At 36.9% G+C, this 13292-nt stretch overlaps 1 protein-coding gene and 1 long non-coding RNA gene across 5 annotated transcripts in view; one reads left to right on the top strand and one right to left on the bottom strand.

Annotated features, from left to right (window-relative positions):
* LOC142020626 (uncharacterized) overlaps nt 1-5058 on the bottom strand; it is a 44860-nt gene extending 39802 nt beyond the window's left edge. Inside the window, exons 1-2 of the long non-coding RNA XR_012647464.1 lie at nt 4979-5058; nt 4120-4211 (exon numbers count right to left, since the gene is read on the bottom strand). This is a non-coding gene — a long non-coding RNA (uncharacterized LOC142020626). The remainder of the gene's footprint in view (nt 1-4119; nt 4212-4978) is intronic.
* Nucleotides 1-13292, top strand: part of ZNF536 (zinc finger protein 536) — a 495063-nt gene that overhangs the window by 353246 nt on the left and 128525 nt on the right. The window lies entirely within an intron of this gene.

Raw genomic sequence — 13292 nt, forward strand, 5'->3', positions numbered from 1 at the left:
TGAAATACTTTATTAAACTGTGGAAAGATGTAAGCATATTTCATTTAGGAAAGACTGCTATGTGTAATTTGCTGGGCGCGGTTGTAAGTGAGGAAGAATGGGCTGGCATGTCAGTCTTTAATCAATATTACATTGAACTACTATGTTCAATATTCCTAGTATAGCTCATTAACACTACCATATTAGCATAATAACATTTGAGTAGGGTAAAGCTAGGTGCTTATACTTTTCACATTATTATCACATTTTCATGTTAAAGCACAATGCAATCAAGGATGTAAAAAAGAAAGCAGGTTTGAGATCTATGGATAGAAAGTGCTATATAATAGCTAAGTATTACATAGATGAGGAATATGAATATGCTAAGATTTCTGCAGCATACTGGTATCCTACTAATTGTTGAGACTGTGCCATCTATGGCTAAGTAATCTTTTCCTGTTCTGCACTATAGTGTTGAATATTTGTGCATATATTATAGATGAAACCAACTCTATGCTAAAATAAGGCTGAATTACATGCCCAACTTTTCATGGTCAAACTAATCCAAAAACACATGCCCAGCTAGAATTTTTTTAAAATCAGTTCATAAATATATAGGCACGCTATAGTGTGTTGCCTGTCCCAGGAGCTACTCGTACCTTGATCTTTTTTGGATCAACTATGTCATATTTCCTGCATCATTCTTGAAATGAAATCCTTCCAGAGGTTGCAATAAAATAGCTCCTTTATTTGTTGTTCTTAATAATCATTAGAATTATTATTCACTATTGTGCTAGCTATTTGAGTATATCAGTAGCAACTTGAAAATAGTTGTATTTAGAATCCAGCTTGCCTCTATGCATAGATAAAATAGGCTTCTTACAATCCATTTTATATTAGTTTGCTTGAGCTAAAGTAATTTGACACTGGGCAGTGTTCATATCTTCTGCTATTTTAATCCCACCCATTAGTTCTAGCCATTAAAGGAACTCAGTTTTACATTACGTTAAGTTGTTTACTTATAAAGGAGCACATGAAATACTTTGTTTTGTAACTTTTTCAGCATATAGTGCATTTTTAAACTGTAACTCATATCGTAATGGAGCAGAGTGGGAAGGTGCAGTCTTGGGTCTGCCGAAGACCACTTAAGTAGAGACCTTAAAATGACTGGAGATCTGCAGTGGAGATCTGAGCATGAGAAGCAGGAGGGTAGGCAGAGCACATGAGGGAGCTATTAGTGTTTTTCCTGCCACCCTAGGCAAATACCTTTGTTGCTGAGATTGCTGGGGTTAAATTTTCTGTGGGTATAGAGCTGGGGGAAGTAGTACAGGAGCTTCCTACATGAGCCACTCCTCTAATTCCAGTGTAAGGGGAAAGGTAGGATATTTCAGGAGTCATAGAGATACAGTAAAGCTAAGCTGTGCTACACCAAATCTTTTATTGGCATAATGGACCTTATTATAGCGGCATCAATTTAATGCAGGACTTCTGCCATTCTTGTGGCTTCCAATTCAGGGCTAAATCTTTCTCCAACTTAGATACACTTCTTATTCATAATTTTTTAAATTCTCAGTCTATTGCTCCTTTGTTTCCATAAGATTTGATAGGTTTGGGAGATCCTGGCAGTGATTTTTGGATGATATTGCTATTTTAGCTCCCTTCATTGGCAGCTTTTATCCCAACTATGCAGCAGCATGGTAAGTGTGTTTCTTCACTACAGCTGCTCCGTAACAACTTCTTTCCTATTACAGAAAGATCTGCAAATCTCTTATTTGATCATCATTTCTATTTTTGACCTACCATAACAGACAACCTCTTGAAATGACCCTAGACAGTTAAGAGCAATAGATTCTATATGATAAAGTCAGAAATGCTTTGGCTCATTCTGTGTGACAAATGCTAAAATGCGCCTTTCATGCTGTTAAAATCAGTAGCATGACCTCAGTGAACAAGAGTTTATATCATAGTGCTCACTGCAGTTCAGTTCTTAGGTCAAAAATCTCAACCACAGTAATTAGTAATGAGCATCTGTATGTACAAGAAAAAAGGGGCCACTTCTAACTCTAGTTTCCTCCTAGGAAGGAACATAAATAGGAAAAAGTAAATCAGAATACGCTCACTCTTTTAACCCAGTTTGCTCCTCGATCCACAGCTCATATCAAAATGACTTCTACGTAATGAGACATACTCCGCCGTAATGGTGCGAGTGGGTGCTATTACCCTGACCGTTATTATGGACAGTTGAGGACAAGAAACAGAACCCTTGGAAGACTATGAGAATCCCCCAAATGGTCTTGCTCTTTCCTCCAATCGTACTTCTCCCTCTCAAATGCATTAGACAGCTGGGATCTTCAAAGGACCCTAAAGGAGTGGTTTCCAAACTTTTTACTAGTGTGGACCCCCCAAACTATTCAAATAATCTACATTTGCTTATTCACCATGTGGTATTTAATTTGCATTTTATTGAAAACTTTGTTTATAAATTTGTCGTGTTTAATTTTCCTAGGCAGAGCATGTAGACAGATATATCTCTTAGGGGAAGATCTTCATCATTTTCAGTTTACAAGTTGCTGCTGCTCAGAGTGGGCAACATTAAAAATTCAACATTTGCCAGCCTCAGTAATTTGAATAGAAAATATAGGAGGATACTGTGGTTACAATAAACCCCTTGAGCAGTGAAGGTCAAAGTTTGGATAGTGCCCATTGTATAACAACATAATATTTGTGCATCTCTTTAGTCTTATTTTAAGCCTCTTGCAGGTGGGTGGGTATTGTCATTCTGTTCATTTTGAAAGCAGCATGCAGAATTAGCTATGCAATTTCTATTGGTATTACTGGGCTTGTCCTTAGAAAATGTACAACACCTTGTATTATGTAAAAGTGGTGGATGGGAATGGGCCTTTACAATGGTCCATGAAGATGCCATGTCTGTAATGCACACATTGGTTAAGGTCTAAAATTATATAACAGAGACAGAGAAGTTTCAGGATTTCTAATTGAGGATTTGTCTTGATTCTGAGAAACTAGTATTAATAACTTACTGAATGAATCATTTGTATATCTGGAAAATAAATAGCTGTTATTGAAGAGAGAGGTTATTTTTAGGAGAAAAAAGGTATTGCTTGATATTATTTTTTGTTTCATGTCTAGATTTTCTGTGCATAGTATGTTCTGGGGGAAACAATTCAAGGGCCAAGTTGACAAGGAACTTCTGAATGCACAATTCAAATGTAGCGTTGCACCCAGAGCATGGATCAGACAAGGCCTGATAAGCAAAATATACTTTGAAGAGCTAGCCAGAGAGGAAACAATATGTTTATGCCTTTATGTGACTGTGGAAAGAACAATCTCAAATATTGGGAGCTAATATATCCTTAGATATATGCAGTCATATTTTTTAATAACCGCGGTCTATAGTGGAGTCATGTCACATCTAACTTTACGCCTTCCAAAGGATTCTCTCTTCCTTCATAATCACATGATCACTCCAGAACAAAGCGCTTGGTACTCATGCACATAACCGACTTATTCCTGGGGAGACCAAAATATTACAGGTTGCCATACCTCACTTACTGAAATGCCTCCTTTAGTCAAAGTTTCCACTGATCATAGTGGTTTTCAGCTTTTGATCTGAGAACCCTGGGGCTTGCCAGACTATGTTTATGGGACCTGCAAATGGTTGTGATTACCATAGCCTACTAGTTTTTACCCTATTATCCAGAGACCTCTGTGGATTTGCAGACTATGTCTTAGATTTCCAAAGGGGTCTGCACCTACATTTGAAAATTTTAGGGGTCTGCAAATGAAAAAAAAAGAGTTTGAAAACCACTGGTGTAAGATGCTATCACCACTGCTCAGTATTCTGAAGTTATTGTCAGATGTATCATGGTTAGTCATTTATGGAATCACAAAAAAAGATTAGTGTAAAATATCATGAGGGATTCACAAACATAACTCCCATTTGGGTTAACAGAATGTAACTATTTAAGAGCCCAGACTTGCAGCCACTCCTCAATAAGAGTTCTACACCTGAAGCAGCTGCAAGACTGAACCTTAAACTCCCAGACATTCTTCACAGGATAGTATATAGTGGAAGTGCATGTAGGCGCTATGCCTCTCAATAAGTGACAGAGAACGTACCACACACTTCTTCAGCAGCCAGCTTTTTGTTTCTTCTTTGTGTAAAATTATGCAGCTGTAAATCTGATAATTAACTGAGAAGTGTTGTCCATCTACAAAGAGAAGGAAACAGAAGTTTATTGAATGGCAAAAATATGGCTTTCCACAGAAAAACCATTCAATGTTTTCCTCCTACTATAAGAATATTCATCTTAAACAGGGTATTCAATTTTTAATGAATTGGGCTCTTAATGTCCTGTGATCTATGGATGAAGAACAGAAAAAAAAAATAGGTTCATATGCCACTGCTGGGATTATACAATAGCACAGCTTCTTTGGAGAATTTTCCTATAAAAGTCTTGTTTGTTTTTCAATTTTCTGCTTAGAAATTTTCTCAATCATAGACATAAACTGGTAAATTATTAGCAGTACTTTTTAATAATTTCTTGAAGCATTTGTACCTTTTCAAAATGAATTGCATTGTTATCTAAATTAGCATGCCTTTCCCCAGCCTGTAAAATAGTGCAAGGTTTTAGATCAATGTAGACTTAGACAGTATTTAATATACAGTATTTTCTAGTCCAGGAAACATTATATAGTAATCTATAATCAAAACACTAAAAACCTGTTAACTGCTGAAGTCGGTTTCGTTCTAACATTACAGCTAAAACTCATTTATAAGTAAATGAAAGTCAAGAGGATTAAATTCAATTAAAATTACTTTGAAGTATGGAAAAAATGTTTCACAGTGATATAAATCAACATATTGTTATTGCCTTCTTCTTTGTTATCCGTTAAGGGTCTCTAAAGCAAAATGTAGCCTAAATTATAAGTGTAGAAGAAATACACAGGAAAGGAGACTGTACACCCACGGACTCACCCAAACCCAAACGAAAGGTTTGGGTGTGCTTGTGCAGGAATGCAGTTCTTTTCTGTATGCTTTTCAAGCCAAGATTGTGGAGGGTTCCTCCCACTTGCAGCCTCTGTGCCTTTATCAAATGCAGTATAAATAGAAACACAATTAAAATACATCTTTGTATAACTGCTCCCACCACACCATTTTAAGTATACACGCATTTTTACTGATAGTGTGATCTTAGCAGAGAAATTAACTTCAATAATCTATGGATTACAAGACATATCAAACCTTCAAAGCACTGCAGCGTTAGATCTACTCTCAAAAGGATTTAAATTACTTTAATAGTTAATATTAAGTGATATGACTCATTTTCCCAACTAAATCAAGATCAGTTGTCATTTGTTCCTGTAGTCTTCAAGCCTCTTAATTATGATGAACAAGTTCCTCAGCACCCATTGTGCACCTCTGACGTGCGTAGTGCTGAAATATAGTTGATAGTACTTGATTTTTACTATTATAATGCACACATGTAATGCAAAGCTCAGGGACAGAGCAAAATACTGTCGGTATCCCTCTAGCCCAGCCAATGTCCCACCCCATGGAAGAAATGTACAGTCACTTCACAGCGCACTTCTGCGGAGATCTTCTAATGTCAGTAGAGCTATTGATCTCAAGCATTCTAGCACAGGGATTAGTTTGATAGTCACCATTCTGTATGCAAATATATTTTATAAAGTAACCTAGTGAAGAAGATAGGGACAGTAATAGGGACTGATTCTTCAACCTTCCTATGGAGTGTAATCTGCCCTCATGCTGGATTCTTTTTTTTTTTTCCCCCTATTTGCTAGAATGTGTCTTCATTTGCCTGAGGAAAAATGTGCTCCCTTGTGTAAAGGTGGCAAGTTCAGGATCATAGGGAAACAGAATTGTTGCCCTCAGGAAAGAACACCTCATGGTCTAATTTAAATCATACATTATTCTTCATAGGTTACAAATATTTTACACAGTTAGATAGCGGCAACTTGTAGCAATGACACAACATCTAATTTTAATGCTTTTGTTAAAATATTTTAGATGCCACTAATAAATTTATCAATATCATATATCGTTTTCTGACTGTCGTCTCACTCCATCAGCAGCACTGTCGGCACCCACACATGGCATGTGGATAAGTATTAGAAGACCCATGTGCCAGCAGTAACATATGGCTTGTTGGTGAGCCCCAAAGCAGCTGTGCTTTACAGATGCAGCTTCTGGGTTTCTTGTATGGTTGAATTGCTTGGTACTGGCAGGCTGCTCTTTAACCAGACATAATTCACCAGGGGCCCACATATGATGCCTAGGAACTTGTGAAAGTGATATATGCAGTGAATAAGATCTTGTACAAAATCTTTATGAGATTTAAATGCAATTTAAAATTATTTTTATACAGGATTTAAATGAAATTTAAATTTAAATTTCTTTATACAGGAAAACCTGGTATGCTTACTGGCTGCCTATCTGTATTTTGTTGGCTAAACCTACACTGCCTATGTCAAACTTTCAAAAATTATGACTTTGTGTGCCCCAAATATAAAAATCAGAATATTTAATATAAATAAATAAATACATAAATTTTAGGATTCTTTTATGAGCATTGAGGGTGAACTTGCTTTGTGTTTTCATGTTTTACCCTCAGAAAATTTTCTTATAAAATGAAAACCAAGATGATCAGATATTCATGACTCCAGGTTCTGAGGCTTAAAAAGGCAATTAAGTCATGAGACTCACAATAAATGCGGATTGTTGACAAAACTACTAAATATACAGAATTATTTTTAAAAGGTGGTTGTTTCATTGCAGTCCTGAATGACCATCTCTTTGAAAAGTGTCTCTTAATTTTAGAGATAAATAAGGCATTAAGGTTTGGCTTTGGTAGTTTTGGATTTCTTTCAAACACCAATTAAAATAGAGAAGTATAACGTACTTGTATTTAATATATTTTCAGTTTGGAGATTCGATGGGGAAAGGCAGCCTGTTGATTGCTAAGTTGGAGACTTTTTTCCATTATAAACCTGGCTTTGACTCCTCCCCTTAAAATCCTCAAAAAAATGTCATGTTTACTTTTTTGCATTTGTTCTCTGTGATGGGAACGCAGGGATTCCTCAGAAACTGAGATGATTTGGACAACTGGTAAATTTTAAAAGATTCACAGTTTTTTTTTTTTAAGGGCAGAAGGGACAGTTATGTTTATCCAGGCAGTCAATTGGACTTAGGCTGCAAAATTACTTTGGTATTTTAAAAGGTTGTCCCAAATTCACTTTCCCAGGGCCTTTTAAAGTTTGTAGTAGTAGCCTTGGGTCTGCTGCAAGGACTGTGGATTCCTGAATGTAAACAGGGAGACAAAAGTATTATGGGAAACGTGATCATAGAATGGAGCCTGCTGAGGTCGGTGTGTGTTGAAGGGAAATCAGTTTGAGAGTGGAGCAGAACAAATACACATAGGCTATCCTTATAGACAATTTCTATAAAAATTTAGTAGGGGATCAAACAAATTCAATAGATTTTCCTCTAAAAAATCTGTGGAACTGAACAGAGAATGCTAAACATTTAAATATTTTAAATCATCCTGTACAATTCCATAGCAGAGATTTAATTAATTAATCAATTTTATTGGATGGTCCAAGAAACAATAAGTAAGATATCTGTTAGAATTCTGTATCAAATTCAGTAGGACTTTTTAATAAACAGGACTTTCAAGGAGGGGAGCCAATAACCAGGCTGAGCTTTTAATTTTATTTTATACTAACAACAACATTCTTATAAGACTTTTAGTCATTTAATTAATGAAATACACTCTCACCCTTAACTCAAGCGAATAAAGTTATCTGTATATTTGCAATACCCTATTTCTTTTAGGCTACGTCTACACGTGAAGCCTACATCGAAGTAGCCTATTTCCATGTGGCGACGAATAACGTCTACACGTCCTCCAGGGCTGGCAACGTCGATGTTCAACATCGACGTTGCGCAGCACCACATCGAAATAGGCGCAGTGAGGGAACATCTACACGCCACAGTAGCACACATCGAAATAAGGGTGCCAGGCACAGCTGCAGACAGGGTCACAGGGCGGACTCAACAGCAAGCCGCTCCCTTAAAGGGCCCCTCCCAGACACACTTGCACTAAATAGCACAAGATACACAGAGCCGACAACGAGTTGCAGACCCTGTGCATGCAGCATGAATCCCCCACTGCAGCAGCAGCAGCCAGAAGCCCTGGGCTAAGGGCTGCTGCACACGGTGACCATAGAGCCCCGCACGGGCTGGAGAGACAGCGTCTCTCAACCCCCCAGCTGATGGCTGCCATGGAGGACTCCACAATTTCGACGTTGCGGGACGCGGATCGTCTACACGGTCCCTACTTCGACGTTGAACGTCGAAGTAGGGCGCTATTCCGATCCCCTCATGAGGTTAGCGACTTTGACGTCTGGCCGCCTAACGTCGAAGTTAACTTCGAAATAGTGCCCGACGCGTGTAGCCGCGACGGGTGCTATTTCGAAGTTAGTGCTGCTACTTCGAAGTAGCGTGCACGTGTAGACACAGCTTTAGACACCTATACCATTGCACCCGTTGGTTTGAGGAAAGCTCTTTTATAGACACTTTCCTGAACATTCCTTTTTAAATTGCATTATATGGCCATTCAGGGGCATTGGCAGAGCAACTTCTGGTTGACTGACAAGCTGCTTTGATGGAGCATTGGAACACAAGTATCAAAATAGACAATACTGCAATTAAAGCTATAGGATAAACATTCATTTTAATGAACTAAAATTGTTTATTCATTGTTTTCCATTTTACTAGTTAGCATAAAGCTCTTGCACTCAGGGACTTTTGCTATTGACTTCCATGGGATCAGGCTGTAAGTAGCATTCTCTCATTTGATAGGACACTGACATTTATTTCCACTAGAACTGTGAACTTTTTAGATACATAATATGAACTTCTGCAGTTCTGCTGTTGCATTCATTTTGCAAGTATTAATTTGGTTTTACTGCACTTTGGAAATCATTTGAATATTTATAATTTTAAGTATTTATTTTCATAGTAAAATTAAAGCACTATTGTCTTGCAACTAACCCTACTTGTTCTAACACTCCAAAAACAAAACCTTCTTGAATATGATAACCTTTATTTATAGATGGCAATAAGCATATTTAGCAATTTTATTATTCATGACCCTTGCACTAAATATCATAATCAGAATACAGATGTGCGAGATAATTTCCATGTGCAAGTCACTGTAGTAATTTTTGTAAAACAAAAATAGCATTGGATTTAGAGAAATAATATGTCCATATTTAATAAATGTGTCCTGGTAGAAACTACGGGACCGGGCTGAGGGTTTTAGAAAAGTCCTATATTGTTAATAAACTTCATAAATATGTAGATAATTTTAAAATAATGTACGTCTAGTGTTGCCTTTTATTTTTGTTTCATACTATATTTCTTCTGTGTTTTTATTCATATTTCTCAAAGATGAAAAAAGGCTGCTTTGCTGTGTACATACACATATAATCAGCAAAAGTGCAGTTTGATTAATCAGTCACTCCCAAGAAGTTAAATTCAATGTTTTCTTAATACCGTCTTTCCATGTGTCTGTACTAAAGATGCAGATTATCAGAGAAACATCATATTCAGACTTTGCACACTAATTGACTGAACAAGAATCGGTCACACTTTATGTGCCATTCTGTAATGGATTTTCATGTTTGTGAACCCTAACTGGCTGTGGAAATGGAAAGCAAATGTCGTATAATGACAAATAACATTTTTTTAAAAAACCAAAAGATTAAATTAACTATTTTCCCCTCAATTTGTAGAAAGTTCATGATTACAGACAGGTGTAAAATGATCTTATCAAGACCACCTCATCTGTTGTGCTACTGTTTAGATTTATTACATATTTTTCAGTTAGGTGCTACACGAATAACTGATACATGAAAGTGAGCATGAAATAAATAGGTATAATAATTGAACCTTTTTTAGCAGAGATTTTTCAGAATATATTTCACTTAATGACTATCAGAATACCATTATAGTAGGTTAGGTTTCTTTTTACTTGTATATCTGAAGCAGAGCCTCTCATTAAGTATATTGTAAAAGGATCCTTTTATGAAATACTATCAAGTATTTATAACTACAACACTGAAGATCAGAGGAAGATATTGTTTAAAATCTGTGCAGCATAAAACTGGTCAGAGAGATCGACATCAATCAGTGTCAGAATTAAAACTGATTTGAATTTGTTTTCTTTTAAAATCTTTTTTTTTTTCATTTTTGTTGAGTGACTTGTAAGAGGCACATATTCACATTAACAGTCTTATTTCCTGTCCTCACACTGCAGTAAATGAGAAGCACACTGATACTGGAAGAAGAAATGTTGGATGGTGGCTGTTTCCACAATGCAAACTTATACAATAGACAAATACTAAAAATACCACCAAATCATTACATACGAAATAAAAAGACCTTATGCTGCAGACCTTTCCTCAGCTAAGTAGTCCTTATGTGAGTAGTCAAATTAAGCTTAACAGGACTACCCGTGTAGCCTAACATTTTGAATAATCAGTCCTAATTCTTTTGGCTTTGTGAGAGAATAAAATTCCACCATGGATTAAAGGTTGTTAGACACTTATGACACTGTGTAATGGAAGAGCTACCATCAATCCCTGATATTACACAACTGGAAACTTCTTCATCCACTGTATATAAAAAGATTATCCCAGGTCTCTTAGATCCAAAAGAGGGGATAACATGCATACTTCTGCCACTGGCCCACTTCCAACAGAAAGCAGTAACAAGCCAAAAATAAAAATCAGAACAAAGGCTAGATAACATATGGAAAGTATTCTACAATATAGTTCCCAGGCCTTCTGATGCATCTCAGGAGGGCACATGTGAATATCATGCTGTTGTCACCTGATCAGATGACATCTCCAAATTGTATCCCTAGGTACACCACAGTTACCATTTAGTGAGCAAAACAAGGACACAAGAAGACAAGATCCCCTGTTCAAGGAGTTTACAATGTAGTTCACTCAAATCAAACAACAGCTGTAAGGGCAACCTCAGTCGACCTCTACTAGAGTGATTGGCCCACTTGATGGAGCTTCTCTGAAGATACCAATTTTCTTTGCCTGGAGAACCCAAAAAATTGGCAAATTCACACCCCTACTGATGGGAAAGCCAGAGACCTGCCATTCCTTTCTATTTGCATTTACTATTATAACCTATGACCCCTGTCACTCCACAATCCCTATTTATCCCCAATCTGTTTCCTCAGATCCAGATATCTGAGCCCTCCAAGCTGTCATGGGACTTCATTCTACAGGCACATCCTAATACAGCCACTTTGCCTTCACCTCATGTTTTTAGGTCTTATGTCGGTCTCAAAGCCTTGTTTTAACCCTCTATTCCTGGTGCAAATTTCACTAGGTAGGATCACTTTTGACTTGGACAGCAATTTAAAAACATAGGCACTTTTATACAAAAATGAGACAATTTAAAAACATAGGCACTTTTGTACAAAAATGAGAAAGCAAGCTGAAAGATCACTGCTGCTGCTGAATAGCTTTGTATGAAAGTTCTTATACTGGTAGATAATATGAAATAAAACCCACCTCTTAATGCAGCTGTCTGGTTTAGAGCAGCAAAGCCAGCCTTGCTGAGGGATATTAGGGAAATATTAAACAAGGTTAGCTCTTTTTTAGACATTCCCAGTGATGCCATGTAGTGATGCCACTAAAATAATCCAAAAACAAAACCAGCTCTGATCTTTGTTTTACAGTTTTATAATGAAATAATGTAGTGTCTTGGGTTCTGCCATTAAACCTCAGTTTGAGAAGGCGCAAAGCTTCTCAGACTTAGAATTTATTTAAAGGAAGTTGACTCTCTTTTCTGTAAATCGAGCAACATAGCTAAAAATATCATAATTACTTCAGGACCTTTCGTTTTCTTCTCCTTTTCTAAAACAACTCTAAATTCACTGGGTACACCCTGAAATGCAGCAAAACCAGACAGTTTTAAAGTGACCAAAACCAGAACATGTAAATAGTGGAGAACTGAAGTGCCTTCAAATTTCAAAACAATTCCCCTGTGCAAAAGAGGTTTTGAATCTCCTAAAATGCACGGCAGCTTGTGAGGTATGTAGAGTTAGTCACCAAGTATAGTCCATTAAATATAAACTTCTTGAACTGCATTAATTCAGCAGGCTCTTTCTTTTTTTAAAGAAACATACACCAAGAATATTTCCTCACCTTCTAGAATGTGGTTTGAGAATGAGGCAGCCATTCTTTCTGATGCCAGTGCATATTATGTGAAGTACTCATGACCACAGGTCTCTTCCATTTGTCTTCTAGGCAGCTCTTGCACTCCTGAAGCCTCTTATAATAGTATACTTTAATTTGGAGGCCAATACTTACATGGCTTCTCAGCATCTTCAAGAAACAAAAAGACAAAACGATCACTACAACACTAACAAGTCAGAGGTAACATTTTTACCCCTTGAAGATATTTTAGAATCTTGGCAGCAGTGTATTTAACCAATGGGTTGAATGGGTCAAGGCTGAGAACATCAGTAATGAATAAGTAACTTCCAGCAATAAGCAAAGGAAGAAGAGAAACAGATTTATTTTTCATAAATCCTTCTCTTTTCTGTATCTATTTGATTCAATCTTTAACGTGGTGTGTTGGATTCTCTGTGCTCAACTATGTCCTATGTATATTCTCAGTTATGTTTAGAAGTTTTGTCTTCATAGTTGATTAATTCCCCCGCGGGCAGATTTCAAGAATGAATTCTTTGAGGAGGAGTGGTCTTGCACAACATTTTTAGTTTTGTCTAAGTGCAGCAGAAAGATTTGGTCTGCTATCAGATATAGAAGACATTTGCCCAATCTCTGCAATATTTTAAACTGTTCTAGATCTTTTGTTAGTTTAGTTCTCTGTTTAAAGTCTCCAACATTGAAATATATGTTTCAGTGCCTCGTTTATAATCAATATATAAATCAGGAGTCTTATTCTGTCTTCAGCATACATACCCATTCACCTCCCGCTCTGGAGCGTGAGAGCAAAGCATGTGCATTAATAGGCAGAACCTGACCCTGGAAGGTTTTGTCAATCAGAATGGTCTTGGTGAAAGATCAGTAAATTTTTCAGCACAGTGCCTTATTTGCACAGATTTTTTTTCATTAGATGTTTTCTAGTTTGGAACTGAAAAGAAAGCTCTGTAAGTAATCACCATCACCTAAAAAGCTGTTCTGTCACGTTAACTAACTAGTTCCCTAGCTATTCTCTG

This window comes from Carettochelys insculpta, chromosome 14 (assembly GCF_033958435.1).
Source record: "Carettochelys insculpta isolate YL-2023 chromosome 14, ASM3395843v1, whole genome shotgun sequence".
In the NCBI taxonomy this organism is placed as follows: domain Eukaryota; kingdom Metazoa; phylum Chordata; order Testudines; family Carettochelyidae; genus Carettochelys; species Carettochelys insculpta.